Source organism: Cricetulus griseus (assembly GCF_003668045.3).
Source record: "Cricetulus griseus strain 17A/GY chromosome 1 unlocalized genomic scaffold, alternate assembly CriGri-PICRH-1.0 chr1_1, whole genome shotgun sequence".
NCBI lineage: Eukaryota > Metazoa > Chordata > Mammalia > Rodentia > Cricetidae > Cricetulus > Cricetulus griseus.
The window spans coordinates 149,062,658-149,079,734 of record NW_023276807.1 but is presented as its reverse complement, the minus strand read 5'-3'; the positions used below and the strand labels follow the sequence as shown (position 1 = coordinate 149,079,734).

The following is a 17,077-nucleotide window of genomic DNA, read 5'->3' as shown; positions in this document are numbered from 1 at the left end:
CCCTGTAAGGTTTATTAAGTAATCAAAAATTAAGAAGTAGTATTTTGGAAGATGGGTAACACTCATATAGGTCTGAAATAGTTTCATTTTATAACTATTTTTTTCATCAAGTGGAGGTATTTATCATTCAGACAAATAATCAGAAGACTATGTAGTTTTTAGAAAATGGCCATATAAAGTGAATCTTAAAAATTGTTCCTGTTACTAAGTCTATTTTTATTCTTCCAGATGTCATACTAATTGAATGTTTGTTTTCCAAACTCATTACATCAGTATTGGTCAGAGATATAAAATGTACAATTTCATTATCCTAACATGACTCATTTTCATCTTGGTGGTTGTAAGGCTTCATTGCACAGTAATAAGAATTTAATGGTAGAATGCCTCAATTAACCACCACCATCTGAGGAATGTTCCTTAGCTTAGTTTCAATTGTTATTATCTGTAGATGTGCATATTTGGGCAGGATTATTTTAAAGGTGAGTGGAGTGCCATTAGGAAACCTCAGGTTAAGAGAATGGCCATCATCATGCTGCTGAAATAATTTGAAGTAAGTGGTTTTGCATCCATGTGTATTACCTTTAATGATGACATATATCAAAGTAGTTCAGACTTCTTGCCTTTGTAAAAACATCCCTTCTCTCTGCAAATGAGTTTTACATTTCCCCTTATCTTCTCCCTTTATCTTTTGCTCAAGTTAAACCATACTTTGGATCACTAATAACATTTTGCATATCTAGTCTCATAGAAAATTTCTCCCTATATTTGAATTTAGATTCAAGCTAAGATATGGATATAATTACCTATTCTGCTACATGTCAAATTCTGGGCAATGTTAACTACTTCATAGCTAAAACTGTGTACAAAATAGAAAATATACTAAACATCTATGAGCATGTAGTTTTCACTAAGAGTTATGATGTCTTCCTTTCTGTTTTTCTGTGTATCTGTGTGTGTGGCATGCACATGTACTTGTGTGGATGCATGTGTACACCTACCTATCTGTATGGAGGCCAATTCCTGACATTATAAGTCTTTTTGTATCATTATCCAGGAAGGTCTCCATGAATCTAGAGTGTGGTGACTCATCTAGTGTAGGTAGCAAGTTTCCTGTGCTCTGCCTTCTCTCACTCACTCACCTACAGCTTTAGATGCAATGTCTCTATCTCTGAGATTATTGAAGCGCTGTCACACCCACCTAATTAACGTGATGCTAGAGCTCCAAATTCTGGTCTTATGCTTATAAGTCCAGAGCTTTACCCACTAAGACATCTTCTCACACCCACCAGACTTACTTCCAGTGGTGAAACATAGAGCCTTCTTTATCTGATACTATCAGCTAAAGGGCTTTGAAATGTTTCTAACATTAGCTACCTTGATTATACACACTAAGTCCCATGGTACTAGTGTTTTGAAAATGCTTGGGTTTCCTGCTGCAATTGAATGGTTGCACCATAGTCATCCCAAGGCTCTATTCATGACAAGATGCAACTCTGTGCATGATGCCTTCGAACATCTGAGGCTGCATTTTTATCTCTTCTTGCTTCTTGGTGTGCTAGGCATTAGCTTCTCTCTATTAGCTCCTACTTGCCTTCTAAACCAGTAATGTCTGGGATTCTTACACATGATGAAGTTTAGCTGCCAGCATAAAGTACTACTTTGGCTATACAACATTTATGTCTTGACACTGAGGAAATATTTCCAAAATGATTTAACCTTAATGATTCAGGTCTTTTCTTAATCACTGTTACTTTCTTAGACCCAGCTAAACAACATCAACTCCACCAGGAAAGCACAGCTTTCACTTCAGTGGTACTCACCTTTTATTAATAATTGCTGACTCTTAGGCCCAGATGACAATGCAAATGGCCTTAATAGAGTATTTAAGCAACTCTCAAATTTCCCTCCGAATCATCATAAGATGTTCCCGCATCGATTGCACTGTTTTAAATATTCTTATCTTCTTATCTTCAAATCTCCTATAAAAAATCTGCTGATATCTCAATACTCAGTGACATTTTTTAGCCGAAAGTCATTAACTCCTTCCACACACCTTTTAAAAAATGGTCTGTCACAGGAATACCCCACTCCCAGTAGTAATTTCTGTCTTTCAGGATTACTAGTAATGTGATGAAACACCATAGCTAAAAGCATCTTAGTGAGGAAAGAGTTTATTTGGCTTATATATCCTGATTCACAGTTCATTGATGGAAGCCAAGGCAAAAATATCAAACAAGAAAGGAGCCTGGAGGCAGGCGCTAATGAAGAAGCTTTGGAAGAACAGTGATAAATAAAATTAAAGTCCTTATGTCAAAAACATGTCATTAAGTTTTGCTTGAAAAGAATATTAAAATGCTTCATTTTGACTATATACTGAAATGATTGATAAATAAGATGATCTACTTTGAAAAACTTGGATATACCTTTCTCTTCAGGTAAAAACTTATCTACTTATCTAAAAGTGAAAGTAATATGTTAAATTACCCTTGTTTCATTCAAATAATACTAGAAATCATTCTTATAAATACTTTACATATTTTTCAAGGAATCATCTAGAGTGTAGTGGATCTATTATGAAAGTAAGTAGTAGTTTTCTCTTTTCCTTATCCATGTAAAAAATGTTTTATGTAAATTAGTTTTCAACATCTCCTCATAGTCCACCAACACAGCTCAGCCTGGCTGAAGAAAATTTGTTAACAAATCCAATTCCCTGAATTCATATTACCTATGCTCTAGTCTTTCCTCTCTCTTAAGGAATACCCACAGATATGGCCTTTTCCAGGTTTTTGGGCTTCTACATATACTCCAATTTAGAAGACAAAAATAGATTATAAGTTAGAATCTATATGCACTAATTATGATTCTATTGTGAAAAAACATTACTGGTAAAAGTAATCTGAGGAAGAAATGATTTACTTGGTCTTAAGTCTTCAGAGGGATACAGTCCATATATATGAGCAAGGCCTGACCATATGAGTATGGATGCTTGAGTATTGACCATGCATACATAGGAGGGGAGAGAGAGAAAGAGAGAGAGAGAGAGAAAGAGAGAGAGAGAGAGAGAGAGAGAGAGAGAGAGAGAGAGAGAGAGATTGAGGAGAGAGAGAGATAGAGGAGAGAGAGAGAGGAATGCATGTACACGGAGATAAATATGCAAAACCTACTCCTAGTAGTGTACTTCGTTCAGCAAGGTTCCACCACTAAAAGTTCTATAGTGTTTTCAAACAACATCATGAATTGGAATTTAAGTGTTTAAATTTTTAATTGTTTAAAATTATAAATGGGTGGTATTTGACTTTCTTGGTCTAGGTTACCTAATAAATTTTTATTTGTTTTGTTTTCAATTTAAATTCTTTTATCTAAAATATTAATAATTTAGTTTTTCCATATACCTAAATACAATTCCATTGTATACATGTATATATATATATATATATATATATATATATATATATATTCCATCTTTTCATTATACAGGCATCAGTTGATGAAAACCTAAACTGATACTATTTACTAACTTTTAGGAATAATGCAGTAATGAACATGGATGAGCAAGTAGCTCTGTAGTAGGATATAGAGAGTTTTTGGTAAATGCCTAGTGATATTATCACTTGGACATAAGGTAGATCTATCTCTAGCCCCTTTGGGGCCCTCCTTAGTCATTTCTAAAACGACTGGGCTAGTTTTCACCTCAAAAATCAATGAATTAACATTTGTCTTTCCCCACATCCTTGTCAACCTTTGCTGTCATGTAATTATTTGTTGTTGCTGCTGTCATTTTGTTTTGTGGTGTTTTTGAGACAAGGTTCCTCTGTGTAGTCTGCCTGTCACTTTGTAGACCAGAATGGCCTCAAAATCATAGAGTTCATCCTGCTTCTGCCTCTCAAGTTCTGGGATTAAAGATGTGCTTCACCTGGTCTTGTGAGTTCTTAATGGTTGCTATTGTTACAGTAATGAGATGGAATCTCAAATAAATTTAGTTTGCATCTTCTGGTGGCTGAAGATGTTGAATCCTTTTAAAAATGTTTCATAGCCACCTGTATTTCTTATTTTGAGGACTATGTTCAGATGTACAGTCTCTGTATAGAAGGTGTTGTTTGTTTTCATTATGTTTTATTTCTTGAGTTCTCACTGCATTCTAGAAATTAATCTTCTGATGGATTTATACCTGTTGGAGTATTTCTCCCTTTCTTCAGGTTGCCCCTTTCCTCAGCTGACCATTTCCCTTGCTTTATATAAGCATTTGGTGCCATGATGCCTCATTTGTCAAGTGTTACTCTTATTTACAAAGTCCTTACCTACACATACATCATGCATCATATTTTCTACACTTTCTCCTAACAAATTGTCTTTGGGACTTTATTTTGACATATTTTATCCATTTGGATTTGATCTCTGTACACATTGAGAGTTTCATTTTTTCAAAATGTTGACATACCAAATTTCCCAACATCATTTGTGGAAGATTCTATCTTTTATCCAGTGCCTACTTTGTGTTTCTTCATTAAAATTCAAGTGATTATAAATGTGTGGATACAAATCCAGGACTGTGCCTCTATTCCATTGATATATGTGTCTGTTTCTGTGTTTCTACCATGCTATTGTATAGCAGGAATCTGCTGCATACTGATATCACATACGGCAATGCCTCCAGAATTGTTCTTGATTCCTTCAGGAATTGTTTGGATATCTCAGGTATTTTGTACTTTCTTATACATTGGTGGGATGGCCATTTTTCACTGCACTCCTCCAATCTTTAGGCTCTTATATCTTTCAACCCCTTGTACTTCAGTCTTCTCTGAGCCTTAGAGAGGATAATGAAGATGTGCCATTTAGAGCAGAGTACTCAACAGTCATTATTTCTCAGTGCTTTTACCCACTCACTTTCTGCTTTTCCTGCCACTCACGGAAGAAAAAGGCTTTCCACCTAGGTTGAAAGAAACCTTCATTTATAGGTGCATACATACGTATTTTGGAGGGCAGTTTGAAAACATTTTTAACATAATTTCAGTAGCAATTTTCCCATTCTGACCTTTGACCTATATACCCATGTGAATTTGTATTGGTGATTCCTGTAATAGTCATGCCAAATAGTATCAGTGGGCATATTTTGCATCACAGCTCAGTGTTGTAGTTTTCTGGGTTCTCAGCAGTGGAAGACCATTGATGACTTTCCATGGCAACAATATACATACAAAACTCCCAACATGAAAGCAAGGCAAGAGGAAGGCAGGCGCCAGTCAAGTATCATTTTTTTTTTTCTAATAAACAGAACACACTTCAAAAGAAGCAGTTTTTAGTACTATTATTATTGCCATTTAGTAACAGTTTTAATTATAGTGAAATAAGTGGATAAATGTATTCAAAGAAAATTAATTACTACCAGTCTGTTGATTCAGGTCTATAATTCTAGATATTTTGTAGACTGAAATAAAAAATGTAGAAAGACATGCTGTTTTTCTTTTGGAATTGTTGCTGCCTTTTAAAGTATGGCTATCCTATTCAACAACTCCCACTCCACTGCAACCAGCAACAGGTAGGCTGGAAGAACTTCCAGAAACCTGAGGGAATTCTGTTCCCTCAGGCACTGACTCTTTTAAAGCTACTAAGGTAACATATTTAAATCTCTGTTCTGGTAAAGTCGGGATTCAGAGGTTGAGGTAGAATCCTGCCTCCCAGAGAGGCTTAATAGCAAGCAGCTCACCTCACTCACCTCCTTGTGTCTCCCAAGCAGGACTCCTGCTTGTTCTTGCCCCTCTCCCTGCAACTTCCTTTCAGGTAGTTGCTGACCCAGCCTCCTGACTGCAGATGAATTTCATTTAATCAATCACACCTTTGCATCATTAAGCAAATGTTCCAGAGCATAAACAAAAGTAACACTCCTTAGAATAATATTATACAGTAAAGATACATTGTCAAAAAAAAAAAAAAAACTAAAAAGAAAAACAAGCTTTTGACTTTGCCTGGACTGTATGAGTTCCTAGGTTTAATCCTTAGTATCATTATTTTTAAAATGTTTTCTCATAATTTTATTGATATTTCTGGAAAAATATAATGTCATGAGTACAGAAAATCTATAAACATTAACTAATTCCCAAAGGTATGAACAATTCTATTGACCCAGTGAGGATTATTTCTGGAATAGAGTGTATGTTAGTATATATAATCAGAAATACCAGAGCAGATGTGTTGTCTGATTTATTCATCTTACCTGTGAGCACTCATGAACAGGCATTTATAGCAAAGAACACTCTCAATATGTGGATGAACACAATAAAGATTCTCCACCTGTGACTGACCCTCTTCTATCTAACTAAGAGATTTCTTAGTAAATCCAAGTAATTTGTGATAATGAGGATTAACTAGCAGCCTACTCCTGGGCACAACATGATGTTTTAAAAACAAAGGTGAAACTGCTTACCATCACAACTTAGTGTGTGACATACCTACTTTTAGCAAGCTCTAGAGATAGAAAACACGTGATATGTCACAACATAGCAGTACTCCAGCGACATGGAATGATAAGAATTTGGTGATATTGGGACTATGCTATAATGGTCCATTCGAAAGAAAGACAATTCTCCTTCCTGTGATGTATCTCCTAGCCTCATTGGCAAAGAACTTATTAAATAACTCCCAACATATAAAGCAAGAGTAGAAACTCCTCTACTGATTATTAGTCTTTTATCTCCAAAACACTTTCATCCTCATTGGGAGAGTTTGGTTTGCTAGTTGGGCGTGTCTTCAGAAGAGAGGACAAGGAAAACTCCATTGAACTGGAAATTGAAAACACCACCTTGCCCTCTAGTGATCTTTGTTACATGGAGCCAACAAAGAAGTGGGTTGCTGACATTCCTGGAATGTTTGACATAGCAGGAAATATCCCTAGTACATGACAGTATCAGGAAGAAGTGTTACTGAATTTCCAGGAATGTTTGTAGACTTCCTTGGTTGATCATGTAAGGGATAACAATGCAAGAGAGACAAGGAACATGGGATTTCAAAACTTCCCTTATAAAATTCAGTTATCCTTTGAAAAGAAGCAGAGAACATGTTGATTTTATATCTTAAAAGATCCAGAAATAAAATGTATCACCAACAAAAGAAGAACAATGCAACTGAAACCTTGTCAGCTTACAAGAAAATCCATAAAAATGAAATGTTTATGTGTAATTAATATGTAAGAAATTATTTTAAAATTCTAAAAAAAATATAAAAAAATAAAATAGATGCTCTCTTTCAGCCCTCAAAACAAACAAACAAAAAACCCCATAATCTGCATTGACTTCACTGCTTTTTGAAGTTGCATAAGTACTAGTGGGTTCTAGTGATGTGCACTCCCTGGGCTTCACAATTCTGCTTTGTACCCATCATGCCGACTCAACCTTTGCTTCTCTAATTATCATTGGATGCGGGAGTTATTAAACATCAAATAAACATGGAACCCAGACAAGCATTGTCTATTGGATCTTCTCCTCCTGGATAGGGTCCTCTCTATATTTTAACCTTTTATTGATTCTTTACAGATTTCACATCATACATCCCCATCCCGCTAATCTCTCTTTCTTTGTCATATCTGCCCTCTACCCCTGCAACTTTCCCCCAAAACAAAATTTAAAAGAAAAACTGAAAACCAAACAAAAGGCAAAATAATAAATAAGCAAAAACCAACCAACCAAACAAATGAATTAATCAATTAAAAGGGGGAAGGAGAAGAATCTCATCATTGATGCTGTGGTTGGCCCGGTGAATCAAACAGTTCACCCTTTAGTCTTTGCATCTTCATTTGTAAGTGTTCATTGCCATGAATCAGTGGTCTGGCTTTAGGCCTCTGGTCTGTTACTCAACTGATAATTGGCTCTCACTGGAGGCTCTCTTGGATATTCTGTTGTTGTCCTGTGTCCTGGAGATCCTGCAATTTTGGATCTGTAGGTTCCTCCCTTTGTCGTACTCTAACAGTTCATAGATGGGGTGGATGTTGGGATGGGCCAAATCATAGCCCTGGTTCTGCACCTGGATAGTAGTTGGGTTGATCAGTCTGTGAGATTTTCCCCAACTCTGGGAGACCTCTCAGGAATTACCTCAGCCAGTCTACCCACAGCATCATGCAGTAAAGGGATGGGGACCATTTTTCTGAGCTCAGTTGCCCCAGATGATCTAGATGATCATAATTAGTTGAACAATTGAAATTTGTCCCTATGATGCAGAACAACTTCAGATTATTTTTGTGGCCATGAATGTTTGCTTTAGAGCAAAGGACATTTGGACCCACCCTTCATCTCCCATATGGCAGCATGAGCAGAGGAGAGAAGCCTTCCCACTCCTACCCCGACCCTCTGCCTAAGGCAGGTGCGAGAGCTGGCCCTGGGGTCATAAAAGCAGAGCTGCCCTTGCCCCTCCCCAGCTGCAGCACCTGGGAGCACTTGGGTGAGCAGCAGCACAATAAAACCAGGACTGTTGGTGGAGATGTGGGTTGGTCAGACCCTAAGCTGTAAGCATGGCGAGCTGTCCCCACTACTTGATTGTCATGCAGTGGTGTAGGCAGGAGATGCACCCCCTTACCTTTTCTCCTAATCTCCTGTGACAGAGCAGGGAGCCTGCTCCCTGCCCTCATCTGCCATAATAGTGGTATGGCCAGAGAAGAGATGCCCTCCACCCCTTGATGTCTGTAGCAGGTGGGAGAAACTGGCCCTGAGGTCATAAGTGATGGAGAGCTATTCCTGGCCCTCACCAGTTGAAGCTCTTGGGAAAGTAGCTCCATACCTTGCCTGAGTAACAGAGTAGACGTAACACTGAAAATGTAGGTGTTGGAGGGCTGAACCTGGGGATATAAAAGCAGGAGAACTGGCTCTACCCCAGATCATCACTGTAAGGGGGGAACTAGCTAGGGCCTTACAGGAGAGTTCACCCTGGTGTTGAAGACACTGAAATGCTGGCAGGCTGACCAGCCCTGTAACTACCCGTACCCAGAAACAGGGTTATGAATTGGCCCACACCATCTATGATCCGATGGAGTTCTCGAAGGGGCCATTCCTGTAAACACGATGCTGCAGGATATCCACAACATAGGACAAGATGTCCGAGAGGAGTCTCCGTGAAGCCGAGCAGAAACCAGAGACCTTGAACTAGACCAATGAGTCTTTGCAATGAATACTTGCACATAAAGATACATGGTTAAAAGGGTTTCCTGCGTGACTCACTATGTCACACTACAGCTTTTACGAATTGTTTTTTCTTTTTTCTTTTTTTCCTAAATTTCATTTTATTTGTTGTGGGATTGGAGGTTGCAAGGGCAGAGAGAGAATATGAGGGGATTGAAAATGAATGAGATTGAGATGCATGATGTTAAAGTCGCAAAGAATAAAGAAGAAGAAAGTTAAGAAGAGAGAGATAACACATCTGTAAGAATGGAACTTTTACATAAGCAGAGAGAAAAGTTATTACAAGATGTGCCCATTAGAGGGCAGTATTGCAACACTGCACAACTACAATTATCCGGGCATCAGGGGAAAGTTTTAGCAAACACATTCCTCAAATATGTCCTTTTAATTCTTGAAATTGGATAAAAGATTACTTATTTATAATCAAAGACTTTCTCCATGAATAATAAGTTTTGTAAATATCCCAAAGGTTGGATTGCTTAAATTGTTGGGAGGGGTGGGAGTTAAAAAGTAATAATATATGCATGTCCCATGATGCATCTATGAATGTCAAGGAATAACATTACAGATGTGATGCTCCTGTTCCACCTTGTGGGTAGCTATAATCAAACATTAGCCATCAGATTTAGTAACATATTCCCTTATCCTCCAATACCTTTCCTAAGTACTATGAATACTCCTGCAGAAACACAACTCAAATGCTAAATCTTTTATCATGGAATATACTAGAAACTCAGCAACTGGGATTCTTTGACTAAATTATTATGAGTATAAGGTCAACCAAGATAACAAAGTGAAATTATTTCTCAAATTAATGACAGAATCCAGATAGTTTATAAAAGACTTAGATTCCAGGGATAATATATCATAAACAAATGCTTAAAAGATGCATTTGGTAGGATAGTATATATTCAAATATATATAATTTTTGTATACTGTATATATTCTAATCTACAAAATGTAGTGTGCATATATACATATAAACAGTTCATATATATAAGTTTATACATACTAATCTATATAAATACACTTTTAATATATATTAAATATATATGTGTGTATGGTCCTACACACATGCATATATATATGCACATTCATATATACATATACATATACATATGCACATTCATATATATATACATATACATATATATGGCTCTGTGTGTAGGGCCACATATATATGTGTATAAATATATTTACTTAGAAAATGTTTATATTAAAGAATATATATATATATATATATAGGTTTATATATATATATGTGTGTGTGTATGTGTGTGAGTGTGTGTGTGTGTGTGTTTGTATGTATGTGTTTCATCCCATTGGTAAAAGACTGAGGATTAAATATGGTTATATCCAGAGGTTCTACATATGCATATATTTACCTGCATATATTGAGCAGGTTCTATATATGCATATATTTAGAAGTTTTGACATTGCTGTTTTATTTTTAGAAGTTATGTGTGTGTGAGTTTGTATGTTTTGTATGTATAAAAACAATTAAAAGAAACCATGAATTTGAAACAGATCAAGGGAGTTGTATAGGAGTATTTGGTGGGAGGAAAAAGAGAAGGGGGTAAATGAGGTAATTATAATACAATACCAAAAATAAAAGTTATTTAATTTAAAAAATAAAGATAATTGTATCTACTATTCTGTATCCAAGTAGAAATACATATGGAAATTTGAATTGCTCTCTGGGCCTTATATAAATTTTTATGTGAAATAAAGGCACTTTCAATGGCAAAAATAATCATGTGATATTTTAAGGTAAAAAGATCTTGTCATGAAAAAATTGACCCAATATAGTCTGTACCCATGGAACTTTAAGATTAAAGCTATCAAATTATTCTCTTACAATTCAAACAAAATAGATGCAAGAGAAGACACATACCAGACAGACATATTGAAATAACTATCTTTTTAAAAGGAGATTGATGAACTTCAGAATATACAACCTTCATGCACAACAAGGGGAAGAACCAGTGCATGTGCACCAGATTTCAGCAACACACCACACTGTTTTAGTTAAGAACAAACTTCAAAACACACAGAGCCAGAGCAGCAGATTACACAGTCCCAAATAAAGAATTTTTTCCCCTTTTTAAAATTTAAATTAGAAACAAGCTTGTTTTACATGTCAATCCCAGTTCCTGCTCCCTCCCATCCTCCCCTGCCCCCCACCTACTCCCTATCTCATTCTCTTTCTGCTCCCCAAGGAGGGTGAGACCTTCCATGGGGAATCCTCAAAGTCTGTCATCATTTGGAGCAGGGCCTAGGCCCTCCCCCATGTGTCTAGACTGAGAGCGTATCCCTCTATGTGGAATGGGCTCCCAAAGTCCATTATGTACTAGAGATAAATACTGATCCACTACCAGGGGCTCCATAGATTACCCAGGCCTCCTAACTGACACCCTCATTCAGAGGTTCTTAGTCTGTTCTATACTGGTTTCCCAGCTATCAGTCTGAGGTCCATGAACGTCCCCTTGTTCAGGTCAGCTGTTTTTGTGAGTTTCACCAGCCTGGTCTTGATCCCTTTGCTCATCACTCTTCCCTCTCAGCAACTGGATTCTAGGAGTTCAGCTCAGTGCTTAGTTGTGGGTTTCTGCTTCTGCTTCCATTATCTACTGGATGAAGGCTCTAGGATGGCATAAAAGGTGGCAATCTCATTATGTGGGAAGGACATTTAAGGTAGTCTCTCCACTATTGCATAGATTGTTAGTTGGTGTCATCCTTATAGATCTCTCAAGTATTCTTATGGCAGAATATTCCTTGGTTCATTGAAAATATCATTCAATCTAAAACAAATTAAGCTCTGTTAATTATTTATCTTAGTGTAATAAATTATGTCACCGTATGAAGGCATTTGCAAATTTCTTCAAGAATTTGAATTTGATTGTTTTTTTCCTGGATAACTGATTGATAAAATAAGACAACTATAATGTAAGATATTGTCATTTGATAAAAATTAAAATTACATATTAGGCACACAAAAAAGGAAAATCATAGGCAATAGTGTGAAAGTCAGCTAAATGCAGATATGTATTTGGGAAAATTAATGAAAACAATATTAGTTCATCAACAGTACAACAAAATTAATAATGTTTTGGGTAAAGAAATGAAAAGCCAGCATAAACTAATAAACTAAAAAATTAAAGAAATGCTTTTACTGACTGTTAAAGGTAGATTCTAAGTGATTGCAACAAAACTCCAAAATTAAACTGTTAAGTGAAGGGTATAAACATTCAAAAACATTAATAATGAATCACAAGAAATACAAATTTGAAGAAACCTCTAGCAAATCAAGAAAATAAATTATAATTACACATTTTCCCAAAAGCCCTCTCAAGATGAATGAATTCATCATTGAATTCTGCCGTACATTTAAACAGGTCAGTTGATAATTACATAGACTCCCTTGCTAAAACAGAAATTTTATCCAATTCATTCTCTGAGCATATTATATTTCAAACATAAGTATGCAACACACAGATAGAAATTCACAGATATTTCACTATTTTTTAAAATTTAACTCATCACTTACATCAAGCTTTTTTCTCATAGACCTCCTTATTAGCGTAGTGTACAAAATTGCATTCATGGTTAAATTGTCATTTTCTGTGTTAATTTTATACCACTTCTGGTTATCTAAGTCTGTCTACACTTTCAATTATTAACCATGTGACCTTGCACTATTTTGTAGTTCATTTTATTTTTTGCTTTCTTAATTTATTCATCCTTGGTATCTGAACACATAATTGTTTTGATACTTCAGTTGGTGCATTTATTTTAGCCACAGAATATTCTTGGTCTTTTTATTTTTTCTTTGCAGAGTCAATGTGGTAAAATTTCTAAGATACTTAATCTCATTATGCTTTAGTCACTTGAAACAGAGTCCACAAAATACTGTGTGATTTATCAATCCCTTTCCATTAAAACTTCATAGACTTGGACTAGACGATATTTACCAATGTTCATCTTCTATAAATCTGAAAAAGTTATGTATTATCCAAACTTAAAACTTTAATTCTTTATGTTTTTTCAATTTTATTTTGTTGAGTGAAAAGATCACAAAGTCCATGAAAACAAAAGTGGTCATTTATATTAATAAATACATGTTTCACTAAGTCTTTGGTAGTTTTAAAATTATGTATCAAATTAAATATTTTTAGTTATCACTTTATATCCACAAAATACATTACCCAGTCAGAGGTGAAAAGAATCATCATACAAAATTAGCTCTCCAAATTCTATAATTTGTTCTGCTTGAAAAATATCATCCTCAATAAATAAATAATAATATGAAGCTGATGAAAAGTGAAAATAATTAAATTCAAGGGCAGTGAACTAAAAAATTGGAAATTTCAAAAAGAAATGGTTAAGAGTAAATATAAAGCATGTATATTAAATGCAAACAAAATTTTCAAAAGTTTTGCATCCTCTTTTATATAGATTCTTGAGACTTGAAAGGGGTTGGTATAAATATCCCATTTAAAGTTAGGTGCTCTAGATTCTCTCACTCTCTATACAATTGTCCAGTTGTGAATCATGTTCATACCATCTACTACTAGAAGATACTTTTCTGATGAGTTTGGTTGCTACACTGATCTATGGCTATAGCAATATGTCATTAGTAGTCATGTTATCTCTCTATTCCTTTGAGAGAATAATAGTATTACACTTTCCTGTAAGCCCATGACCTATCTAGTCTTGGCCACTTTAGAAGGTTTATATATTGGTTACACCTCGCAGAGTGAGTCTTGAATACAATCAAAAAGTGGTTTGTGCCGGGCGTTGGTATTGCACGCCTTTAATCCCAGCACTCGAAAGGCAGAGGCAGGCGGATCTCTGTGAGTTCGAGGCCAGCCTGGTCTCCAGAGCGAGTGCCAGGATAGACTCCAAAGCTACACAGAGAAACCCTGTCTCGAAAAAAACAAACAAACAAACAAAAAGTGGTTTGTTATTCACACAAGAAATTTTTCTTTTATTATTATTAGTTTATTAATTTTAGAAACAGTCTTATTTTACAAATTAATGACCCCATTCCCTCACCATCCCATTCTCCCATGTCCCCCAACGACCCCCGTCAACCCACTCCCCAAGATAGTGAGGCCTTCCACAGGGGATCCTCAAAGAATGTCACATCATTTGCGGGAGGGCCTATGCCGTCTTTCATGTATTCATGAAAATACATCTCATGTATTTTCACTGTGCTACAATAGTATCCCTCCATAGTGAGTGGGCTCCCAAAGTCCATTTGTCACACAAGAATTTTGACACTCTTGCACCAATATATCTGGCAGGCAGGCTGATGATATGTTTCATCCAGCTACAAACCACTGTGGAATAAACTAGAAGAGATATTTATCATTGGTATTTTAGTGGGGCTTTTACAAAGAAATAACCAAATACATGATATTTAGTGCAGTTTCCTTAGACTTAGGACTTTAGTATGCAAACTTTGAATACAACAATATGGCTTGGGAGTATGTAGAGAGGGAGCTTCTGCACTTCATGGCTGCCAAGAAAGTAGAAACTGTGGATGCAGGAAGGAGCCAAAGTAACATCCAGGAACACTTGCAGTGACTCATTTCCTTCACCTGCTACCACAGTCACCACCCTATAAATTATTATTATGCATCCTCCAAAGAATAAATGAACTTACTAGGTCAGACATAATTAATTGCCTAGTAATTTAGTTGCATTTAATTTCCTATGAAAATGTCATCAAATATCCACCCAGAGATTGTTTTACTAGTCTTTTTCCTTATACTTTTGTCTCTTTTTTATTCTTTGGTATGATTAAATTGGTATTAAAGATTAGCCATGATATTTGATAAAGTTTTAGCAGAGATAAATACTGAATGAAAAATTTTTGAAAGGCAGATTAAGTGTCTGAAGACTAGAGGACTCTATCTATGCCTCTTGACATCTTATCAAAGTGCACTTCATAGAAAATAAATGTGTTCTGCTCTGTGTATCTACTAAAGGATTCTTCATATGTGCCTCTGCCTCTGTCAATTATAATAAACAATTGTTTAAGGTCACTTGACTTAGAAATGCAGTCTCTGATCTGTAATTGCAGCCCTCATTTCTGTCTAATAATAATACCCTAAGCATGATTTAAAATGAAGTCTTTTTTATTTTCCAAGATTAATGTTGGCTCTGTGGGGTTGTCTGACATTTGGCTCATTATTGCTAATTTTGAAATTAATGACTACTCAAGGCTAAATCTAAAGAGGAAGGAAAGTAAATATGGATACATTTGGTTTCCCTGTTATATGCTAATATACAGTGGTTTCATTTCTTTGTAGTTCTGTGTTTGTGTGCATGTGTGTACAGACACATGTTCATGTGTGGGTACATATGTTCACACATTCACATGTGTTTGCACTCTTAAGGAGGCAAGCTGTAATTCCAAGTGTTCTTTAGGGCACAGTCAACCTTACTTTTGAGACAAGATCTCTTACAGACTTGGATATGACCACTGGATCTGCTAGGATGCCAGAAAAATCCTAGGTATCCAAATGTTTCCATCCTTCCAATGCTAGGATTACAAGTCTGTGCTACCATGACCAGCATTTTTTTGTGGGAACTGAGAATCAAACTGAGTTCCTCATGCTTGCAAATATTGTTACTAAATTTTTCAATTATTGTATAGACAGCTGCTGTTCTGTAATGAATTGCTTACTTTTTCCACATTGGCTTCACGGAAGCCCACTGAATTTTTCAATAATTCATCTCACATCATCACTCTGCTGAAATGTTAACCCAAGCTCTACATCTGATGTTGTACTTCTCACATTATAATCTTTCACCTTGGACCAGGTCTCATGTGTAAACCTGTCACAGTAAAATCATCCATATGCTCTGTGAGAGATTCACAAAATTATGTTTATTTAGAAATGTATATATTAAATGAATTCTCTGTCTTTTCTAAAGCCTTCAAATTAGTTCTGAGTCTATAAACTGTATAGTGTGGGAAGGCTTAAGAAAAATACAGCTTGAGAGCACATACCCAACTTGCAAAAGACCTGAGCCTGGCTCCATTGACCATGTTTAGTCGCAAAATTCTCTGTAATTCCAGTTGTTTATAATCCAACATACTCTTCTGGCATATGTGTCCATCTACACTGAAATAAATGTACAAATGTGTGTACACACAAAATTGGAAATAAACCTTTAAAATTTTATAACGATTTCCATAATAACTTTCACATATGATGAATATAAGATACAAAATTAATGTTTACAACAATACATACATAGCGAGAATGATCTACTTAAGCACAGTACTAATCTTCTTTATCTTTCTGCTTCACTGTTATTGGACTTTCATGTTTATTGCATTCACAAAATTATAAACTGCAAAGTGTCTTAAATTGTCTTAATTTGTTTTGGTTCAGTTTTGCCAATGATACCACTTTACTGTGAAAATATTGTTAAAATTTGTAATTACTAACAGATGGGGAATTGTAAACTGACAAAGTAGCAGTACTGCTATCATCTATCATTTATAAAATGGTAAAGTCAAAGGTCAGACCAAGCATTTGTAAATATTGTTATGAATACAACTGTTTCTTTATTGTATATTTATCAACTTTAGTTGTTTGTAACCATTAATTTGTAAACTTATAAAATTGATATTTTTGACAGAACTAAGTGAAAGCCAAGCCTAAAATTGTTATTACTACATTCTTTGCATTTTAAGCTGACTCAATATTGGCTAATATTCATATTAATGCTTCCTGTAAGTAAAGCTGATTGATAAAGAAACCTATTTTCTCATTAATTCATTGGTATGGCTCCAATTCTCTTTGTGGACCTGATACAAATTTGCATTAGTTTTTAGGAAATCACACAAATGTTTCCAATGATTGTTGATTTATTGGCAGCATTGGATAACATATTGAGGA

General features: G+C 35.6%; 1 long non-coding RNA gene across 1 annotated transcript in view; it reads left to right on the top strand.

Annotated features, from left to right (window-relative positions):
• The window catches only part of LOC103159574, a 76,962-nt gene that overhangs the window by 8,924 nt on the left and 50,961 nt on the right, over window positions 1-17,077 (top strand). The window lies entirely within an intron of this gene.